A 12,860-nucleotide genomic window follows, 5' to 3' on the forward strand; every position below is an offset into this window, starting at 1 on the left:
CCACATTTCTGCTCACTCACACCTTTTGCTTGTGGGTTGACAGGGGCAGATGGTGCCATTCCGGGGCTAGATTTTGCTCAATTGCCAGTTGCTGATCTTTATTATACCATTCCTGTAGGGATGTAGGAAGCTGCCCTACACTGAGGGCTTCTTCACACAGAGCTTTTATCCTGCTATTGACATTGGTTACTCATGGAAGTTTGCGGGATGTTGTTAACCTCCAGGGCATCTCCTGCACTAAATGACCTTTATTCCATTTTTAAATAGATTGGAGATGATGTGGTATCAAATTACCGCACTTGTGTTCCACTTGAGTTCCCTCCGTGAAAAAGAAAAAGCCACAGAGGAGCGGAATCAATGAAACATATGGAAGACTCAGATAAGGGGGAGGAGGAGGGGGAAAGGGGAGGGGGAAAAGGAAGCACATGTAAGGGGAATCCATTGTGATCCTGCATTTAAAACAGAAGCAGAAAGCCCCATTTTAAATGCAGGATTTTAGGCTGGTGTAGAGATGCTCTGAGTCAGACCCTTGGTCCTTCTAGCCCAGTATTGTCGGTACTGACTGGCGGTGGCTCTCCGGGGATTCAGGCAGGGTTCTTTTCACAGTCCTACCTGGAGATGCCAGGGATCGAACCTGGGGCCTTATACATCGGCTATTGGGTGGTATAAAAATGTAATAAATAAAATGTATGTGTTCTACCAATAAATAAAATACAAAGCAAGTGCTCTACTAATAGACACTGACTTTATTTTACCGTTTTCATCGTTGGAAATTATTATTTTAATTGTAATTTTCATTGTCATTTATACACACACACAGATGTGATGTTTTTGACATTTCACCTTCAGGAAACAACCCCTGGCATATAAGAATGTTGACAAACCTCTCTGGTGTCTTACAGCTAGTCACCTTGGTATTGATAACTCCTAATGTTCAAAAACATGATGGTTAAGCTATGTAGTCCCTGGAGAATAGCATAAAGAGATTTTGAGTTTAATAGCCCATGAATAAAGTTATATTCACAATTTAGTGAAAGATGAAGTAATCACATGCTGGGAACACATTTCAGTGATAAAGCAAATCTCTATGCCACATATCAAGGCCAAACAAAGAACAGTTGACACATTTTCCTAACCTGATTAGAGTTTCAATAATTTTAATCTTAACCTAAATGAAAATGATGCCTAAACTGGCAGTGAAAATTATACTTCAAGGCTTTCAAGAGCTAAAGAAGCCAGTGCAGGGTGTAGCGGTTTCACTGTTGGACTAGAACTGGGGAGTCTGTGTTCAAATCCCCATTCAGCCATGAAACTTACTAGGAGGCTCCGAGCCAATCAGTATCTTCCTGTGTCTTCAACCCTCGCTTACAGCACAGGATTCTTGTGAAATTAAAAGAGCAGGCTAGTTTTCTTCTGTGTCCTGTCTGGAATTACATTTTTGGGCACTCAGCAAACAACAACAACACAGGCTCAGGTACCACTATACTGCTTCTGATGAGGCTGCTTGTTGCTTGGCACCATGGTGATAACCTCAGGTTGCCATGTTGGCACAGTGTCCTGGATCGCCCATGACATGGGTGCAATCCCATGAGTTGTAGCATTGAGCCAGAGCTCCAACCCTTGTGCCTTCAAATACATTTGTTTTCTGGCACAGATCAGGCCATAGACACCCCCGTTACTTTTTACCATGCATGCTCGTTGAAGGAAGTATGGGATACAAATGCAATAAATGAATCATTCAGTTTTGTTTATTAGATGGGACACTTTATCTATGAAAAACAGTAAACAATACTGAGCTAGATGGAGCAATGGGCTGACTTTGTAGAAGGCAGCTTCCTATGTAAGAATAGATCGTAAACATGCTATTCTGAAGGGAACTTGGCCCATTCAGCTACCAGATTGTTCTGGAAAAGTGGAGGCACATGACTGTCACTCCGGATTAATCTGTGGTGTGGCTTGTTGTAACTGAACCCTAGCTCCGGATCCAGAAAGTCAGAGCTGGGGAAGGAAGAGTCCAAGCAGAAGACAAAGAAAGTGTCACTTTTTCTGCAGTGAAGCCAAACATCCAAGCAGTTATCTATCATAATTCAGTCAACTCAATGCTTCCACTATACACCTAGATATTAAGAACAAGATCTCCTTTTCACTATGGGCTGGTTCACACAAGTACGTTGCTCATTCCTTGACTACAGTATAAAGTGATGACTTCCATTTGAATGAACCACCATACATCAAACATCTGAGAGCTTACAGTCACTAAATGCACTAATGCATGGGCAATCAAGATATATAATACCACAGAGAGAACTTCCATATAATCTCAAATGCACTGGTGTGTGGGTGTGGGTGTGTTTTAATGGAGTCAGTTCGCACAATCTGCTGCCAGTCATCAAAGGCTGATTCACACATACATGTTCATCACTTGATGACTGCAATGTCTAGTGATGACTTTCACGTGTGAATGAGCCATCACAGAGCAAACACCCCAGGCGGGATTTTAGATAGCCTCAAATAATGTAATGCTTTACAACAAACTCAGATAACACATTGGGCTGTGAATTGTCACAAGTGATCAGAAATCAAGTGAGCGTGACTTGGGCTCCCTGGATTGTGAGCAGACAAGGAAAAGTGAAGAGTAAGCTAGAGGCAGATAGCAGGAAAACATGCTGGTTCTCATCTACAGAAGGAGCAAAGAGTACTTTTCCTTTCTGTTCTGGTCATGCATAGTCACCAAATGCCCTCCAGTAATGTAATCTGATGGTCCCCAAAGCCTCAGGTATTCAGTTTTCTACTCTCTTCCTCAGCAGTTCTCTTGGAATCTTTGGATAGACATCCCCCCACTAACCCCTCCCTTGCACAATGACTTCCATGAGAGTTAGGAACAACCATTCCAGCAGGGGATACTTTAAGTGTGGCCAGCAGGGAGAGCAATTATGCCACCCCGGCTAATGTTTCCAGAGGTGCAATGTATGTGACACCCTCAAACAGTCCTGGGCCCTGTTTCCACGACAACAGAAGGAGAAGGAAAGAGTGGCTTATTTTCATTTTGCTAGGAGCAGCTTTTGTCGGGGCGAGGCTCCACGGGGGTGTGCATCGCCCCATTTTAAGTTGCTTCTCCTAACGTACTTCCGGATTGGGGGGGTGGAGTGAATGTCATCTGTGTGGCAGGGGCTGCTCAACCAATAAGAGAGGCTTCCTCCCCTCCAGGCTCCCCCCCCCCAGAAGGTGAAAATTAGAAGTAATTACTTCCTATGTGCACAAGTGAGGGAGAAGCTGCCAAACAAGCCCCCATCTTTCTTTCTTCTGTGTTTGATCGCTCTAACGGGGTGGGGGAAATGAATTACTTCTGATGTGGGCATTTGGGAGAGAAGCCTCATTGAGCACAATGTTACTTCTGAGTAGACACTAATTGGTTTGTGCTGGGAATCACAGGGACGGGAGATGGGAAACACCCCTTGACCGGGGTCACGGTGAAAAGCACACCCCTGGGCAGGGCTAGCGTACCTGAGGTCAATGCAGGGGTTGGAGCACACAGCAACTATAGTGGGGAGAACCCGACTTGAGGAAAAGAATTGGACTTTAAGCAGCCTCAGGGAATCTGGTTTTTCCCTGATAAGTTCTTGGGTGGCTGCTGGATGGCCACGACGTCATTTATCCTTAACGGCCTCAACGCACAGCTGGCTCGGAGTAAATCACTGGTGGAAACACAGCACTTGAGAGATTAAAACCCAAGAACATGAGTCCACAGCACTCTTTCGATGAGTACGGATAACCATTCATGAAGTGGTACAGTCAGTGTGTAAGCAATTGGGAACTTCGTCATTTGCAACGTCCTGACAAATAGTGATGAGAATCTTACTCCTCCTCTCTCCTTCCTTGGATATCTGACTAGATGCAGCAAAATTCCCTTCATCACTGGGCAGTCCATTATTAATTATCAGTTTGCCATGTGGTTAGAGGAACACTGGGAAACTTAAACCTGGCAAAAGGCTGTTTTTATTTGCATTTCAGGTTTTACCATTTTCAGTGTGATTTCTCAGGGACTTCTAGCGGCTGTGTTTTTTCTATTAAATTTCCTTCTCCTAGCCAAGAGAAAGCTCAGTGACACCAATCTCAATATCAGGAAAACCTCTGAAGAACACCGTCAGTCTCCTCCCTGGTGATTTCCCCTTGCCACCCACCACCTTTGAGGGAGAGCAGAGCTAAGAGTTGTGGTAGCTGAACATCAGCCCAAGGGAAGAAGTCAAACCCGCCTGCCCCCACAACAGAGGCAAGCCCCCCTCTGCAATGTGGGGATGGCAACTTTGAGGTAGTTTACTGGCTTTTTGTAAACATTACAGAGATCTGAAGCATTTTGAACACCCCAAACTGCCATACAACAGTTAAATGTTATTTTTATGTTATTTGCATTTCAATTGCCAATGGCTGCGACTCAAGGAGCCACTGGTTTATTTTCTGAGGCTATTTTCATTCTGGCATGTTACTGTAACAGTGTACAAAGAAGAACCAATGGGCAACTTTAATATTTTCTAACCATGCAGTAATAGCATTTACTTATTCAATTGTAAATTATCTCATCTCTCCTTCAGTATCTCAAAAGATGATTATATAGAGGCTTGGGGCCATATGCACGTTTTTGTGATTAATTGGTTTTAATCGGTTAAAAGGCAGATGACTGATCAATGCAAATTTTTAAAATGGATGATAGGCCTAGTTCAGGCATGTGACATGTTGTTAAAAAGATACAATCCAGAGAGCATTGTTCTAGAATGCAAGGTAGCAAATAGTATTTGCACTTGATTTACAAGAACATCCTCTCAGCTACAAAGTTGTTAGTTCCTGAGTAACGCATTCTAATTATGGATGTCATAGTCCTTGCATGGCTGACTTGAATTTAATTGAAAAACCCGTACATTGCCACTGGAACTTCAGGATGAATGATAGTTGTTTACATATTTCCAGCAAAAGTACATTGTATTTCTCAGTCAGTGGCGGTTTATTTCCAAGGTAAAAATGTGATGTTTGATTTTGCTGTAATCTGTCTTGCAACACATACAATAAACTTTGCTCTAATGCTCTGTCAAGCAATAGCCTCGGGACGGTTGCCTTTGAAACAAGGAAAGAAAATTGTTGGCAGAGCCTGGGTAGCCAGGATGTGACACTGGGAAAGAATGAGATGGTCCAAGAATTAAAGTTAGACTAAGCTGTAACCTCCCCTGCTGTGTGGATTTGGCGCAAGTGTGGAACACCCACATGACCCCTCTCTGGGCAGAACTACAGACTCATGGAAAAGCTGCCAGAAATCGCTCCCCCTGTTGAGTTCTCCTCCATTACATTACATGGAACAACACTGACATCACCAAGGGGTGATGACATCATCACATTGTGCATTCTGTCTCCCCTCCCCCTAGAATGGCCACTGATGTGGAACAAGGGTGAGAAAATACACTACACAATGACATCATAAACAGTTAAGAGTACATTTTAGGAGGGAAAGGGGGTAGATGCCGTGGTGTCCCATCTATCATACTGTGTCATTCTGCCCTTAGGGCTTGGTGATGGTAGAATATTCCATCATTAGAACAACAAATAAGAATCAGAATTGTTGGAAGAAATGCATAAGGCCATCCCAAGATATGGTAAATATTTTCCATGCTAAACGCAGTTGCCACCCACTGCCCCATGGGAAGTACATGGGATGTCCCTTGAAGTGGAATATTAATGATGCTAAACTGCAAAATATAATGGAATGGAGTGACTCAACTGGCATGCAGCGCAGCCCAAGGCTTGTTAAAAAGTAGATCTGCAGATGGTGACTAACAGCAAAGCTCCAGGGAAGTCAATAGAGCTGGGCTGAGTTATTCTAACGGGAGATGTGGTCCTTCAGTTTTACAAACAGAAAACAAAAGGCTGCTTGTTCACTGGGAAAGAGAGCAAAGCAAGTGTTTGGGGGCCCATCTCCTGGGTTCACTGGTTGTCTCCTGCCTTTTGTCCCCCCTCAGTCTTTAAAAGCAAGGTGCTCTCTTCAACCGCAAACTAATTTAACTCCAGCATCTCTGGCTGGACTCCAGCTTCCCAGCCATATCTTTGGTCACGCTACAGTACATAAATGTGCATAGTTTTAAGGCAGCACTTCATACAGTTCATGAAACACCTTAATGGTCATGCTGAAAGGCCAGGCAAAGGTTATGGGTGGCTGTGCCCTTGGAGCCAGAGGTACCCCTGGGGTTGCTGCCTCTCTGGATTTGAATTGGATTTCTTAAGGTTTTTTAAAACTAAAAACTTCTTTTAAAACTGGGAGGCTGGCATGCTGCAAAGCAAAGTTCCACCTCCAGTGTCATCTTTATTTGGGTTCAAAAGTGTGGTTTTGTATTTTGGAGTTCAGGACCCACCTCTGCTATATATTAGATTCTTTGGGAAGTTACTTTTCTTTTAGCCCCACCATTTTGCATTCTGGGAGATGAGGCCATGCCCAACATGTCAGCCATTTTATGACAGCACCCATGACACTCAAAACCTCAAATGTACCCACTGCCCCAAAATGTTTGGCTACCCAAACCAAGACCTGTGAAGCGGGGGGCGTTCTCCAGCCCAGATTCCCTGAGGTCAGCTGAGGGATCACAAAGTGCGGCAAGCAGAAGTTGCTCCATCGACGGGGAAAGAGCTGAAGACTGGTCTCCAGTGTTTATACCAGGCCTGCTTAATCGGCAGACTTGATAGTGCTTGCCAGTTGCAGGGGCCACTGTTACATTGAACAGGGATCATCTGAGGCCTGAGTTCGTACAATCCCAGATACTTCTCTAGGCTAGGTCCCAGCACTGTTCTACACATGATACAGAATGAGAGGGGTAACTTTAGCCCTATTCAGACACTGAACCTGCTCATACAAGGATCAAAGTGTGGTCAGGACCGGGTCTGCATGCAATCCCTAGCCCAAACAGCCCCAGGCACATCTGCATGTTTAACACTGAGGTCTGGAGGGGGATGGTAAATGTCTTCAGCTGAATGCGTGTTAAGGTGGCCATGTGTCCTCTTTTACAGAGGACAGTCCTCTATTTGAAGGGTTGCCAGAGGACTGTCTTCTCTTTGAAGGCATCCTGCATTTGAAGGACTGTCCAGCAAGTCTGGCTTAAAGTTAAAGAACCATCAGGAGGAGGAGCTGGGCCTTGAAGATGCCCATTTTCAGCACCTGAATTACAGACTGAGTGAGGCACACAGGTCACTTGGCCACAGTCTTCCACATCCTGGTGAGATGTACTGTATTTCTATTTAAACTATAACCATAATGTTAACATTTGCATCTATAATATAAATTACCATATTCAAATTTTATGCAAATTGATGTTCTCTTTGGTCCTCTTTTTCAATGATGGATGTTCTCTTTTGGGGTGATTCACAAGGGGCTGCTCTAATGCGCCTACAAACCTCCCCACAACTGGGAAGACGGGGACAGCAGGACTGTGGAAGGCAGCCCCGGCCTACATGCATTGTGGGATGTTTACAAACTGTATGCCAGAGGTGGGCAACTTCCAGAGGCCAGAGGGCTGCATTGACCCCCTGCAACCCACCAGGGGCCACACCCCATCCCCATGGCTGCCCAAACTGCCACCTCTTTTGCCCCGCCCCCACATCTAATGAAAATCGCTAAGCTGAATGCTTTGACCCAACACTAGTTCTCACTATCTGCTGCTGCATAGGCTGGGCCTGCTGCTACAGTCCTGCTCCCTGACACATAGACATATACACACACCCTTGTATGTTCCCCTTGGATTAAACATTTGAACAGGCCTATTGACAGACATATCCTCTGTGAATTGGTCTAATCATTTCTCAAAGCCAATTAAGCTTATAGGCATCACATTTATTTATTTATTTATTTATTAAATTTATTAATCGCCCATCTGACTGGTCACCCAGCCACTCTGGGCGATGTACAACCCACCATAAAACAATTTAAAACAATAAAATTTTACCATAATTTTTTTTTAAAAAAAAATACCCTAGCCCACCCCAAATGCCTGCCTGAACAACCACGTTTTTAATGCACGACGGAAGCTCATTAAAGAGGGGGCATGACGGAGTTCCCTAGGAAGGGAGTTCCACAAAGTGAGGGCCACCACAGAAAAGGCCCTCTCCCTCGTCCCCACCAGTCTAGCTGTCCTGGCTGATGGGACAGACAGAAGGCCATCCGAGGCTGATCTTGTTAAGCGGCCTGTCTGGTGTTGCTGGAGGCGCTCCTTAAGATAGGCTGGGCCGGAACCATATAGGGTTTTAAAGGTCAAAACCAACACCTTGAATTTGGCCCGGAAAACAACTGGTAACCAGTGCAACTCCTTCAGCACTGGAGTGATGTGATCTCGCCGGCGGCTGCCTTTAATCAGGCGAGCCGCCGCGTTCTGTACCAGCTGCAGTTTCCGAACCGTCTTCAAGGGTAACCCCACGTAGAGCGCATTACAGTAGTCCAAACGAGAGGAGACCAGGGCATGTACTACCGATGGGAGCAGATGGTCGGGAAGGAAGGGGCGCAGCCGCCGTATCAGATGGAGTTGATACAGCACTGTCCGGCTCACAGCTGACACCTGAGCCTCCATGGACAGCTGGGAGTCCAAAATGACCCCCAGGCTGCGGACCTGGTCTTTCAAGGGTAGCTGTACCCCATTCAACACCAGGTCAACATCCCCCAGCCTCCTCTTGTCTCCCACCAAAAGTACCTCGGTCTTGTCAGGGTTGAGCTTCAGCTTATTCCTCCCCATCCAGCCACTCACCGTCTCCAGACATTTGGACAGGGATTCTACGGCCAACCTTGGTGAAGATTTGAATGAGAGGTAGAGCTGCGTGTCATCCGCATATTGATGACACCGCACCCCAAACCTCCTGATGATAGCCCCCAGTGGCTTCACATAGATGTTAAATAGCATCGGGGAGAGGATGGAACCCTGTGGCACCCCACAAGTAAGTGGCCACGGGTCCGAAACCTCCTCTCCCAGTGCTACCCTCTGGTACCTGCCGGAGAGGAAGGACCGGAACCACCGCAATACAGTGTCTCCAATGCCCAACCCCTCCAGGCGGTCCAGGAGGATACCGTGGTCAACGGTATCAAAAGCCGCTGAGAGGTCGAGGAGAACAAGGAAGGAGCATTCACCCCTATCCAGAGCCCTCCTCATATCATCCACCAAGGCGACCAAGGCCATTTCTGTCCCATGCCCAGGCCTGAAGCCCGACTGAAATGGGTCTAGATAATCAGTTTCTTCCAAGTGTGCCTTCAACTGCACCGCCACCACCCGCTCAATCACCTTGCCCAAAAATGGCAGATTTGAGACTGGGCGAAAGTTGTTCAGAACTTGAGGATCCAAGGAGGGCTTCTTTAAGAGCGGTCTTATCACTGCCTCCTTGAGGGCTGATGGCATCACTCCCTCCTCAAGGGAAGCGTTCACCACTGCCTTGATCCCCTCACCCAGTCTCTCTCTGCAGCTCATAATGAGCCAAGATGGGCAAGGATCAAGTAAGCAGGTGGTCGGCCTTACAGATGAAAGCACCTTGTCCACTTCATCAGGAGGAAGAAGCTGGAACCGATCCCACAAAACCGGTTTGCCACAGGCTGCCTCTTGCTCACTAACTGTATCCACAGTGTGCAGAGTAACACACCTAATCTGATCAATTTTATCTGCAAAGTGCCTTGCCAAAGCCTCACAGGAGGCCTTAGAATGCTCCAGTGGTTCCGGAGCCACAGGACCGACCAGGCTCTGGACCACTTGGAACAGCCTCCTGGGGCAGCACTCTGCAGACGCGATGGAGGCAGCATAATATTCCTTTTTTGCTGCCTTCACCGCCACGTGATAGGCTGAAGATATAGCTCTAGCCCGTGTCTGATCGTCTTTGGAGCGAGACTTCCGCCACCGGCGCTCTAGCCGTCTCACCTCCTGTTTCAGAGCTCGTAACCGCGGATTGAACCATGGTGCAGTCCGAGCCCTGTTCAGGGGGAGAGGGCGTTTCGGAGCCACCCGATCTAATGCCCCAGTAATTGCGACATTCCAGCCACCCACCAGGGTCTCGACCGAGTGGCCGTTGGTATGCCCCAGAGAATCCCCAAGCGCGTTCAGGAATCCATTTGGATCCATAAGACGCCTGGGGCGGACCATTTTAATGGGTCCTCCACCCCTGCGGAGGGGTTGTGGAACCGAGAAGTCCAACATCACCAGATAGTGATCTGACCATGACAAGGGGGTGGTGGATATACCCCCGACTTCCAGATCACTCCCCGCTTCTCCAGAAACAAACACAAGGTCTAGTGCATGACCGGCTACATGGGTGGGCCCAGTTAGAATATGGTGCAGCTCCCAGGAAGCCATGGTCTCCATGAAGTCCCGAGGTGCTCCTGTGAGGATGGCCTCCGAATGTACGTTGAAGTCCCCCAACACCAGTAAGTTAGGGGACTGTACACGCACATCAGAGACCACCTCAAGCACCTCGGCCAGTGAGTCAGTCGTGCAGCGGGGTGGACGGTACACGAGCAGAATCCCCAGACTGCCCTTCGGGCCCAACCTCCAGTACATGCACTCAACAACCTTGGTCTCCCGGAGAGGGGGTCTGGTGAAGACCAAGGACATTGTGTGACAGTGAGTATTTATGGATTTATTTATGGGAGTTGCAGTCCAACCGCATCAGGAAGGCCACATGTTCCCCACTCGTGCTGTAAAGCCACTGCTCTTGCATGGCTGCCTCATGTGGCACTGGATCTACAGATTGGAACTGGAGCATCTCCCAAGCAGTGGGATTGCAAGCATCTCCCAAGGAGCTCCCAGGTTCTGGAGTGGCTCTGCCAATCCAGGCTGGCCACTGTCTCTCCCCAACAGGAAGAGCTACAAAGGTTTTCTGTTCAGGCTGGGCTTTTGCCTGGGCAGCAAAAGAGTAGTCATGCATCTTACTTTATAAAGGACCATCCTCTGTTTGATGGGTGGTTACAGCAAAGACTTCTAGTTGAAGGCATCCTCTTCTATCTGAAGGGTCCAAGTCCATTTTAAAGATAAAGAACAATTCAAAGAGTCAGGCTGTCTGGGAGATTTCAAAGGATGGGCGGTAATAGGGTGGGGGGTGTGGACAGCTGCCACAGTAGCTCAAGGACATACATTTGCCTGAGGTAGGGTGGCCACGTCTTATTCTACAGAGGGCAGTCCTCTGTTTGAAGGCATCTTCCATCTGAAAGGCTGTCCAGTCTAAATCCACTTTAAAGAGAAAGGATCATCAGAAAGGAGAGCAGAGCAGAAGCCTTGAAGGTGCCCAGCAACTCCTGGGCAGCAGACTGACCAGGCACACAGGTCACCTCGTCACAGTCTTCCCCACTATGCTGAGATATACTTCTAATTAAATCAGGGGTGGGCAATTTGTAGCCCTCCAGATGTTTTTGGACTACAGCTCCCATGATCCCTCACCATTGGCTATGCTGGCTAGGGCTGATGGGATTTGCAGGCCAAAACATCTGGAGGGCCAAAAGTTGCCCACCCGATTTAAATGACAGTAATTACTTCCAAATTGGCATCTATACATAGAAATTAGCATATGGTCATTTAGTGATGCATTTTTCCTTTTTGTGACAATGGGTGAGTGGTCATGGTAATAGACTTTCATGGCTTTGGCTTGTTCTGAGAGGTGGCTGGCTCCCTGGCTTGATTCCCCCAACTCTTGTGCAGCTTCTAATTCCCAGCTCATGGCTTCCATTCGAGGGCTGCTCATGGCTCAGCCCTCACCCCGAAATTGCCAGTCACTGTCATTGTGTGATCCCCATGCTCTATCTATACCCATTTCATCATTTTATAAAATTCTGTGTGTTTTCCAGCTCTACAGTATCTTTTTATTTTTTAGATGGGACAAATCCAAAATGCTAAAAAAACAAGGAACAGCTTTAACTTCTTAGCAATTGCCTGTAAAAACAACCATTATCAATTTAAACAAAAGTCTGGCTTGGCAAGGGAACTGGAAGTTCTCCGTGCCTCTCAGTGCCTTGGTGGTAAATATTAATGGTGAAAGATAAAAGCGGATCTCAATTTGCCTGAGATGGATATTTTAAAAGGCTGCGCAGACCTTCCATGAAAAATGGAAATTGTACAGCAAGTGATTTACATATAAAACATTGTTCTTTCACTCCGTCTGGGCTATGTGATGGATACAGTAATTGGCCGTGGCAACCAAGAGGACACTTGCCAAGTCGCTTGTGTAGATTTTTATGATGCGTTAACAACCTTAGTCACTTACAAAGAAGATTTACTCAATGAATAACCATCAAAGGTCAAACTCTGTTTTGATAGATTTGTCAAGCGAAGTTGCGCCCGTCTATCCAAGCGCTGGCACCAAGTATGAATGCCCTGCTGAGCCCCAGACCTGCTCTAGATTGAACAGCAAAGAACAGCAAAGCCTTCACAGGTATTTGCCCTTCAGCACAGAAAGATAACAGCTGGCAAACGGAACAAATTAATCAGTTCTGCCATTATGTAACTGGGCAAAACAACAACAGCAACCACCAGGCTGGATCTAAAAGTGTCACAGAATGAGGTGGCAGAGTCCTGGGATGGTAGAATGGCTGTACCATTTCAGACCAGGTGGAGTCATCACATTTTTGAAAGCTCCTTTGCATAAAACAAGACTAGTCAGGATGGCTATATATTAAATAAATATTACATGAATATTACAGTTTCAGAGGGAGGATGCCTCTATATAGCAGTTGCTGGGAGGAGAAAGGTGCTCTTGCCTTCATGTCCCACTTATGGGCTTCCCAGAGGCAGGTGGTTGGCCATTGTGTGAACAGAATGCTGGACTAGATGGACCTTGGCTCTTCTTATGCTCTTAACATGTCTGTTGTTTATCTG

Source organism: Heloderma suspectum, chromosome 2, assembly GCF_057233095.1.
Source record: "Heloderma suspectum isolate Gila_16-S chromosome 2, 16-S_ref, whole genome shotgun sequence".
In the NCBI taxonomy this organism is placed as follows: domain Eukaryota; kingdom Metazoa; phylum Chordata; class Lepidosauria; order Squamata; family Helodermatidae; genus Heloderma; species Heloderma suspectum.